The sequence below is a fragment of the Myotis brandtii genome, unplaced genomic scaffold (genome assembly GCF_000412655.1).
Source record: "Myotis brandtii unplaced genomic scaffold, ASM41265v1 scaffold274, whole genome shotgun sequence".
In the NCBI taxonomy this organism is placed as follows: Eukaryota; Metazoa; Chordata; class Mammalia; order Chiroptera; family Vespertilionidae; genus Myotis; species Myotis brandtii.
Window position 1 is genome coordinate 1,625,709 of NW_005360425.1, and position 10,729 is coordinate 1,636,437.

Sequence of the window (10,729 nt, forward strand, 5' to 3'; positions counted from 1 at the left end):
GCCAGCGCACGCGCAAGCGGCCATGGGGCGGGAACATCCACTTGGCGCCTGAGGCCGTAGGCCCAGAGTGCCAGGGGGTGTTCTGGGACCCCGGCCACTCAGGGCCTATGCGCAGGCCTATAGGCTAGGAGCGGCCTGGGTCCTGAGGATGTTCTGGGGACCCAGGCCCCTCACACCTGTGTATGCAAATTAACCCGCCATCTTTGTCAGATTAATTTGCATACTCACGCCTGATTGGCTGGTGAGCATAGCGGAGGGATGGTCAATTTACATGTTTCTCTTTTATTATATAGGACTAGAGGCCCAGTGCATGAAATTCATGCAGGGGGGGGGCCCCCTCAGCCCAGCCTGCACCCTCTCCAATCTGGGATCCCTCGGACATCCCTCTCACAATCCAGGACCGCTGGCTCCTAACTGGCCCCCCTGCCAGCCTTCTCACCCCTAACTGCCTCTGCCTGCCACCCTGGTCACCCCAACTGCCCCCCCTGCCAGCCTGGTTGCCACCAACTGTGCCCCCTGCCGGCCTGGTCGCCCCTCATTGCCCCCCCCGCTAGCCTGGTCACCCCATGCAGCCTGCTGTTCAGTCATTTGGTCGCCCCTCACTGCCCGCCCTGCCAACCTGGTCACCCCACGCAGCCTGCTGCTCAGTCGTTTGGTCGTCCCTCACTAACCCCCATGCTGGCCTGGTCGCCCCACGCAGCCTGTTTGGACGTCTGTTCGGTTGTTTCAGATGTGACGGCCCCTGGCTCTTTATATATATACATTCTCTTGTTATTTTCTCTTCATTATGCTCACTGACAAAATTCCAAATCCTGTCATACCCAATGAACTGAATAGTCCATGTCTGCACCTAAGCAGCTGGATATGGCTGGAAAGAAGCCCACGACTCTGCTCTCTTAAATGAAATTTCTGACTATAAACTTTAAATGAGCACTTAATACTGCCCAGCAATTCTACTATGCTCTCCTAGTAGTTTTGGTTTTCCACTACTCAATATAACCCTTTCTTCTTCTTTCAAACCTCCAGCATACTCCCCCCACTTCATTTTCATAGGATCTCAATATATAATTCACTGAGAAAATAGAGGCATTCAGATTCACCTTCTTCCCACCTAATCTACCAACTTTTCTGATCTGCTTCAGGATCCATATTCTCTGCTTTTTCACATAGGTCTGCACTATAGCCCATTTCCATCTGCCTTCCCAAGGATCAAATTGCTTCTCTCTGCTGCATCACCAATTTCTCCTATTCTTCTGGATCATTTCCACCATCAAACACACATGCCTTAGTATCTCTCATCTTAAAACACACATACTAGTATACACACAAGCAAACCTTCCCTTGACACCATATTTCTCTTCGACTTCCATTCCACTTACTCCTACTCATAGCAAAACTTATGGAAAGGTTTTCTATATTTGCTTTTGCTGCTTCTTAACCTTCCATCCTCTCAGCATGCTCCAATCAGCCTTTTAACCTCCTCATTCCACTGAAACTGCTCTTGTCAAAGCTATCATTGACCTCTAGCTTGCCACTTCTCTATTCTCACCTTATTTGGCCTCTAGGAAGCTTTCAACATGGTTAACCACTTCCTTCTTGAAATATTTTCTCTTTTTTAAAAAATTTAAATTCTTTATTGTTGAAAGTATTACATATGTCTCCTTTTTCTCCCATTGACCTCTCCCCAGCCACTCCCTCCCCACCCCGACCCCAGCACATGTCCCCGCCTCCCTACTGTCTGTGTCCATGGGTTATGCTTACATACATGCATACAAGTCCTTTGGTTGATCTCTTACCCCTGCCCAACACCCTCCCCTGCCTTCCCTCTGAGGCTTGACGGTCTGTTAGATGCTTCTATGTCTTTGGATCTATTTTAGTTCATCAATTTATGTTGTTCATTATATTCCACGAATGAGTGAGATCATGTGATATTATCTTTCTCTGATGGGCTTATTTCACTTAGCATGATGGTCCATCCATGCTGTTGCAAATGGTACAAGTTCTTTCTTTTTTACCACAGCATAGTATTCCATTGTGTAGATGCACCACTGTTTTTTAATCCACTCATCTGCTGATCTGCACTTAGGCTGTTTCCAAATCTTAGCTATTGTAAATTGTGCTGCTATGAACATAGGGGTGCATGTATTCTTTCTGATTGGTGTTTCTGATTTCTCAGGATATATTCCTAGAAATGGGATTACTGGGTCAATGGGAGTTCCATTTTTAATTTTTTGAGGGAATTAGATACTGTTTTCCACAATGGCTGCACCAGTCTGCATTCCCACCAGCAGTGCAGGAGGGTTCCTTTTTCTCCACATCCTTGCCAGCACTTGTCATTTGTTGATTTGTTGATTATAGCCATTCTGACAGGTGTGAGATGGTACTTCATTGTCGTATTGATTTGCATCTCTTGGATGATTAGTGACTTCGAGCATTTTTTTCATATGTCTCTTGGCCTTTTGTATATCCATATTTGAAAAGTGTCTATTTAGATCCTTTGCCCATTTTTTGATTGGATTGTTTATCTTCCTTTTGTTAAGTTGTATGAGTTCCCTATAAATTTTGGAGATTAAACCCTTATCGGATGTAACATTATGGGATTACTGGGTCAATGGGAGTTCCATTTTTAATTTTTTGAGGGAATTAGATACTGTTTTCCACAATGGCTGCACCAGTCTGCATTCCCACCAGCAGTGCAGGAGGGTTCCTTTTTCTCCACATCCTTGCCAGCACTTGTCATTTGTTGATTTGTTGATTATAGCCATTCTGACAGGTGTGAGATGGTACTTCATTGTCGTATTGATTTGCATCTCTTGGATGATTAGTGACTTCGAGCATTTTTTTCATATGTCTCTTGGCCTTTTGTATATCCATATTTGAAAAGTGTCTATTTAGATCCTTTGCCCATTTTTTGATTGGATTGTTTATCTTCCTTTTGTTAAGTTGTATGAGTTCCCTATAAATTTTGGAGATTAAACCCTTATCGGATGTAACATTGGCAGAAATATTTTCTTTTGTTAGCTTCAGTAATATACCACTCTCCTAGTTTTCTTCCATCTCACTGGCTGATGCTTCTCAGCCTCCTTTGCTGGCTTCTTGTCAAGCCAACCTCCAAATGTTGGAGTGACTCAGGACTCCATTTTCTACCCTCTTGTCTTCTCACTCCTTTGGCGATCTCATCTATTTCCAGTTGTTTTGAACACCTGAAGGCTGACAAAGACTGTCTCCTTCACCAAAGTTTAGACAGGCTCCTTTGAGCCCTCTTTTGACCAGGATCCATCCTTGGGCCATGTCCTCCGCCTGCCTAGTCAGTTTTACCAAGAATCCTACTAAGTCAGTTTAGCAGGAATCCTCCCACCCTTGATATCTGATCAAGTTTCTTGTCTCCTATCTTTGTTGTCTAAGTCCTTGGCTTGTCTTTAGCAAGAATCCTCTTATGCCAGATTAGCAAGAATTCCCCTATCCTTGATGTCTCTTCTTAGTAACTGTCCATTCATTGACCCCCCTCACTCTGCTCATTGGCTATAAATCCCCAGCTGTCTTTGCTGTGGTCAGAGTGGAGCTTAGTCTCTCTCCCCTGTTGCAATAATTTTTTATTCTAGAGAGAGAGGAAGGGAGAGGGAGAGAGAGAAAAACATGGATGTGAGAGAGAAACATCGATTGGTTGCCTCCGATATGTGCCCTGACCAGGGATCAAACCCAGAACCTAGGTATGTGCCTTGACCTGGATTCGAATCTCGGACCTTTTGGTGCACAAGGGGACACTCCAACCACCAATCTATACTGGCCAGGGCTGTTTTAATACTCTTGAATAAAGTCTTTCCTGACGTCTTTAACAAATATTCAGTGAATAATACTCTTTAACTTGGCCTCCAACTTTCTATGTCCAGCCCAGGCAAGACCTCTCAACTCCAGACTTAAATATACTACTGTCTCTTTGACAGCCATTCTCAGATAGCTAATAGGCATTTAAAACTAAACAGGTCACAACAGAACTTTTGATGTTCCCCTCTCACTTCAGTAGAGTATCTTCCTCCACCAGACAGGCTGTCCAGAAGAGAAGCTAGTCACTGAACGTCTCCAAATCTCCTAGCTTTCAGTTTTAAGGTTTCTTCCTCTCCTCCCAAGCTTCTTAACCATAGCAACTGTAGTGGTTTTAAAGTATGGCCATAAATTCTTTGACATCCCTGTCATGAAAAGGTAGGGTCTCGTCCTAGCCAGTTTGGCTCAGTGGATAGAGCGTCGGCCAAGGGCACATGCCCGGGTTGTGGGCTGAATCCCCAGTAGGGGCGTGCAGGAGGCAGCCAATCAGTGATTCTCTCTCATCATTGATGTTTCTATCTCTCCCTCTCCCTTCTTCTCTGAAATAAGTAAAAATATATATATATTTTTTTTTAAAAAATCAATTCCAATTACATAGCACCAAGAAGAATAAAATACTTAGGAGTAAATTTAACCAAAAAAAGTATAAGATTTGTTCTCTGAAAACTACAAAACATTGTTGAAAGAAATTAAAGAAAACCTAACTAAATGGAATATATCCTGTGTTCATGGATTGGAATACTTAATATTGTTAAGATGGCACTACTCCCCAAACTGATCTGTAGATTCAATATAATTCTTATCAAAATTCAACTGCCTTTTGGGGGTAAGGGGGCAGAAATAGACAAGCTGATCCTAACATTCATATGCAAATACAAGAGACCCAGAATAACCAAAACAATATCGAAAAAGAAGAACAAAGTTGGAGGACTTATACTTCCTGATTTCTTTTTTTAAGAAGGAAAGTGTCCCCACTTCCTTTTCTTTTTTAAAAAAAAATATATTTTTATTGATTTCAGAGATGAAGGGAGGAGGGAGAGATAGAAACATCAATGATGAGAATCATTGATCTGCTGCCTCCTGCATGCCCCACATTGGGATGGAGCCCACAACTGGGCATGTGCCCTGATGGGGAATAGAACCATGACCTTCTGGTTCATAACCATTGAGTGACACTGGCTGGGCAATACACTTCCTAATTTCAAACTTACTACAAAGCTACAGCAATCAAGACAGTGTGATACTGCCCTGGCCGGTTTGACTCAGTGGATAGAGCATTGGCCTGCGGACTGAAGGGTCCCAGGTTCGATTCTGGTCAAGGACACATGCCCAGGTTGTGGGCTCAATTCCCAGTAAGGGGCATGGAGGAGGTGGCCGATCAATGACGCTCTTTCATCATTGATGTTTCTAACTCTCTCTCCCTCTCCCTTCCTCTCTCTCTAGAATAAAAAATTATTGCAACAGGGGAGAGAGACTAAGCTCCACTCTGACCACAGCAAAGACAGCTGGGGATTTATAGCCAATGAGCAGAGTGAGGGGGGTCAATGAATGGACAGTGCAAATACAAATGTATTTGTTCCCGTTTTGTTTTTTTTACTTCAAAATAAGATATGTGCAGTGTGCATAGGAATTCGTTCATAGTTTTTTTTTAAACTATAGTCCGGCCCTCCAACGGTCTGAGGGGCAGTGAACTGGCCCCCTGTTTAAAAAGTTTGAGGGCCCCTGTTCTAGACCATTTGTTGGGGAAGAGAATAGTCTTCAACAAATGGTGCCTGGACAACTGGGTATCTATACACAAAAACCTGAATTTGAACCTCTACCTCACATCTTCTACAAAAGCTAACACAACGTAGATCAAAAACCAAAATGTAAGAGCTAATACTATAAAACTCTTAGAAGACAGCATAGAAATAAATCTTTATGACTTTGAATTAGGTTTCTTAGTATAACAAAAAAAAAGCACAAATAATCAAAGAAAAATTGGACTTCTAAATTAAATTTTTTTGTGCTTCAAAGAACCCCATAAAAAAAGTAAAATGACAGCCCACAATATGGGAGAGAGGTTTTGCAAATTATATATTTGATAAAGAACTTAATATCTAAAAGGTATAAAGGACTCAGACTCCTACAACTCAATAATAAAAAATATAGATTATCCAATTTTAAAAGAGGATTTGAATTGACATTTCTTCAAAGATATACAGATGGCCAATAGGCACATAAATAGATGCTCAACATCATTAGTCCTTAGGGAAATGTAAACCAAATTCACAGTGAGATACCACTTCATGCCCATGAAGTTAGCTATAATAAATCTAAAAATAACAAGTGTTAGCAAGAGTGTGGAGACATTAGAACCCTCATACATTGCTGATGGGAATATAAAATAGTGTAACTACTGTGAAAAAAAAATTTCCTAAAAAGTTAAACATAGAGTTACCATATAACCCAGAAAATCTACTCCTAGGTATAAACCCAAAAGAACTGAAAACATACCCACACAAAAACTTGAACATGAATGTTCATAACATTAGTACTATAGCCAAAAAGTGGTAACAACCAAATGCCCAGGAACTGATGAATGGGTACGCAAAATATGGTATATATCCTCAATCACACGAGCAAGGCTGGTGATTGCGTAGGAGCAGGTGGACAGAAATTTCATTTGGATGCCAGGTGGTGTCTCTTGGCAAGTTGGTCTAGTTCACTCGTGTTTAATGCAAGTCCCTGTCCTGCTCAGCCAGAGTGGCTCCTCTTCAGCTCCCACTTAGGATTTCTTTTCAATAAGGGGGTCCCCAGCTAAAGAAGAAGAAAAGCCCTGGCCTGATAGATCAGCTGCATAGAAGCTCATCCTCAACTTCCAGGCTCCAGACTTATGGAAAGTTAGTTTCAGGAGAGACTGTTGAGTCAGAACATCAATAGACCAGCAGTCCAGACAAGCATTGGAGTGTCACAAGCAGTGTGGGTGGCTGGAGCCCTGCCTTCTGGCACAGTGTCCACTAGCAAGGCTCCTTTTGGCTCCATCTGGGGAGCATTTGAAAAGTTCAGTTCCATTCATAAACCTTCAGGAGCACGTCCTGGCTCTCACTCCTTAATGGGTGAGCCAAGTCCTTGTCCCCAGGTGGCTTCGGCACAGGATGTGTAAACATTCTCAGTCCTTGACAGCTCTAATCCCCCTCCCCCTCTCTTTTTTTGTTAATCCTCACCCAAGGATATTTTTCCATTGATTTTTAGGGAAAGTAGAAGAGAGGGAAAGACAGTGAGAAACATCGATGTGAGAGAAACCCATCGATTGATTGCCCCCTGCACGCACCCTGACCATGGTCAGGGTTGGGGTCTACTCTTGTACTGAGCTGAGATCTTGAGCTCACTGTCTCTCAAGGGACAGCAAGAGCAGAGTGGGCAGCTTTTAGCTATGGGAAAGGAGGGAAGGGAAGAGGATTAGTAACAATTACGCACTTACTCTGTGTCAGAGACAAAGGAATATGCACATATATGATTTAACTTCCTCCTCAAGACATCCTTGAGCAGTAGGTGAAGGGACTTGTCCCAGGTACTTAAAGCTAGTATATTGTGAAACTGGGATTTGAACCCCGGACCATCTGATTCTAAAATCGTGGCTCAGTGGTTGAGCATTGACCTATGAACCAGGAGGCCACGGTTTGATTTCCGGTCAGGGCACATGCCTGGGTTGCAGACTTAATCCCCAGTGTGGAGTGTGCAGGAGGTAGCCAATCGATGATTCTCTCTCATCGGTGTTTCTAGCTCTCTCTCCCTCTCCCTTCCTCTCTGAAATCAATAAAAATATATTTAAAAAATAAATAAAATAAAATCTGTGCTCTGGAGAAGCTGGAAGTTCACCTCTCCTGGACCAGTTCTAGTTCCCACTGTTTATACAACTTGCTCATTCATTCATTATTCATTCAATTAGTTTCCCTGGGTAGGCATTTGGTGCCAGGAAATATGGTAGGCAACAGAGACACAAGCCTGAACACCTGAACAAGGCATAAGCCCTGCTTTCAAGGATTTATAATGTAATGGGAGCCAGGCCTGGATGAAGACATAAGACCAGGGGCTGAGTTAATTACTCCACCAAGCAAGGTCCTGTGGTGGTTCAGCCAGATGACAAGTGGTTTTTATTTATTTGCATTTATTTATTTTTTAATCTGGATTTTTTTCTTTATTGATTAAGGTATTACATATGTGCCCCCACCCCCACTCATGCCCTCACTCCTCTGGTGTCTGTGTCCATTGGTTAGGCTTATATGCATGCATACAAGTCCTTTGGTTGATCTCTCCCCCTTACCCCCACCCTCCCCTACCTTCCTTGTGAGGTTTGACGGTCTGATCAATTCTTTCCATTTGCAACAGCCTGGATGGAACTGGAGAGCATTATGCTAAGGGAAATAAGCCAGTCAGAGAAAGATAAATATCACTTGATCTCACTCACTTGTGGAATATAATGAACAACATAAACTGATGAACAAAAACAGATCCAGAGACAGACAGGTGGTTTCTGTAGGAGACTGAGAACTCAAGGTTTGATGCAATGGGCCAAATATGTTGCTAATTCTCTACCCACCCACCCCCACCCTGTCCTGTAGATGTGTGGTGTGAGACAACCAGCAGCCACCATCAGAGGGAGCTGAGGGGGAAGTGGTATTCTGGGGCACTGCTTCTTCTCAGCCACAGCAGGAAGTGGAGGGAGGGCTTGCTGAATAGGCTGAGGTTTAGGGGGGTTTATTGACCATAGAACTTCGATTTAGGAGGCTCAGTCAGAAGGGTCTTCAGGAAGGGGGGAGTGGGTGCCTGAGTGGGAGTGAGTTTTGGAGTGAGAATGTGGGTGATCAGAGTGCTCAAGAATGACAGGGTGAGAGACTGAGGCATTGCAGACCAACTAAAACTGGAGTAAGTACATTTCATACCCGGCCTGAGGCTATTTTCAGTACAGGAAACAAGCTACGGTCTCTGTTCATGGTACCAGACAGAATATGGAGAAACTCTGTTAGGAAGTGGGAGTTGGAAAGGCAGCCTCAAACCAGGCTGGAAGCAACCAGCACTGTTTCGACTGTGTGTGTGTGTGGGGGGGGGGGGGGGGGGGGGGGGGGGGGGGGGGATTTAGCCTGAAGTGCAGAAGAAGGGAGGTGGCTACTAGGTTCAACTCAGAACTTGACCTCTACCTGTTTTTGTTTTTTTATCCTCTTAGCTCTAAACTGGTTTGCTTGTTTAGTGCATAGTTCCTCCCCTTCAAATTTTCTGTCCCCTATTATTGTTTCCAGTTAATATCTGGTTTCACAGAGAAGTGGCATGATGCTATAGAAAGAACTTGGGAGTAGAATCTAGTCACTGGGTTAAAAGTCCCAATACTATACCCAGGCAGGGATGGACTCAGCAGGATTAGAATGCAGGTTATAGAACTCCCAATTTTTCCATGCTTCACTGCCATATCATATAATGCAGAGCCTGACATCCTTAACTCCCCTGAGCTCGTTTCCTCACTTTCCTTAATAATATCTGCCTTATAGGTGACTACAAAGATTCAATGACCTACGAAGCCCATAATACTGTGCCTGACCATGGTGTGCCCCTAACGTTTTTTATCATTACATACAAATATTATTCGCCTCTATGGCTACACATGTGGGTGCTCAAATGAATATCTCACTACACATGTTATGGACTGAAGTGTGCTCCCCACAAACCCCAAAATCCACAGGTTGAAATCTTAACCCTCGGTACCTCAGAATGTGACTATATTTGGAGATAAGTTCTTTAAAGAGGCAATTCAGTTAAGGTAGACCCTAATCCATATGACCTGTGTCCTTACAAGAAGAGGAAATGTGGACACAGACACATACAGGGGGAAGAGATCTCAGAAGAAACCAATCCTTGATCTTGAAATTCCAGCCTCCAGAACTGTGAGAAAATAAATTTCTGTTGTTTAAGCACCTTCCTCCCAGTCTGTGGTACTTTATAATGGCAGCCCTAGCAAACTAATATAACACATGTTGTATCTTTGATAGAGATAGATAGATAGATAGATAGATAGATAGATAGATAGATAGAGTTCAGAGAGGAAGGGAGAGGGAGATAGAAATATCAATGATGAGGGAGAATCATTGGTCGGCTGCCTTCTGCACGCCCCCTACTGGGGATCCAGCCTCACCCCTCTGGGGGAATAGAACCCTGAACTCTTGGTTCATAGGTGGATGTTCAACCACGGAGCTACACGGGCTGGGCACACTGCATTTTTTAAACTAGTGGACAGAGAGCTCCCCCATTCTGCTGACTGGAAAGGCTTGTTGACCTGTAGTCCTGTGTTCTCCAACTCAAGGTTCCAACTAAAAGCCCCAAAGAGGCTGGGCCTGCAGGGCTGACCATGACTCCAAGGACGCTGCTCCTTTAGCTCTTGGCTGCTAAGGTGAAGTAAGTCATCAGCGAAAGCAAGACTTTTCTCTTTTGAGTTACTTGCTGACCAGGGCGCTTGTCATGGGACCAACGAGATAATGCATCATTCATCCTGGTCCATTCCCTGGTGCTTTCTGGCTGCACTGGGAGGGAAGGGCAACTGGGCATGCGGTGTTGGATGAAGACATGGCGGGAAGGTGCTGCATCTGTGGTGGCTGGTGTTCTCTGTCCCAGGACAGTGGAGAAGGGGGAAACTGACAGGAAAAAGAAGTGGTCTGGGGTGGGAGGAAGGAGAGGTGCCCCATGTGAATCTCAGGACACTTTCACGGACAGAGTGGAGGCCGTGTCTGTGCATCAGCGGAGTCTAGAACCCTGATCTTTCGAGGACACTGTGGCAGCAGGCTCTGGGAGGATCGCACCTAGTCCCTCAACGCCGTGCGCCCGGGATGGCCGTCCTGGGCAGGCGGGGCAGTGCGGGGGGGCGCGCGCACACACACGA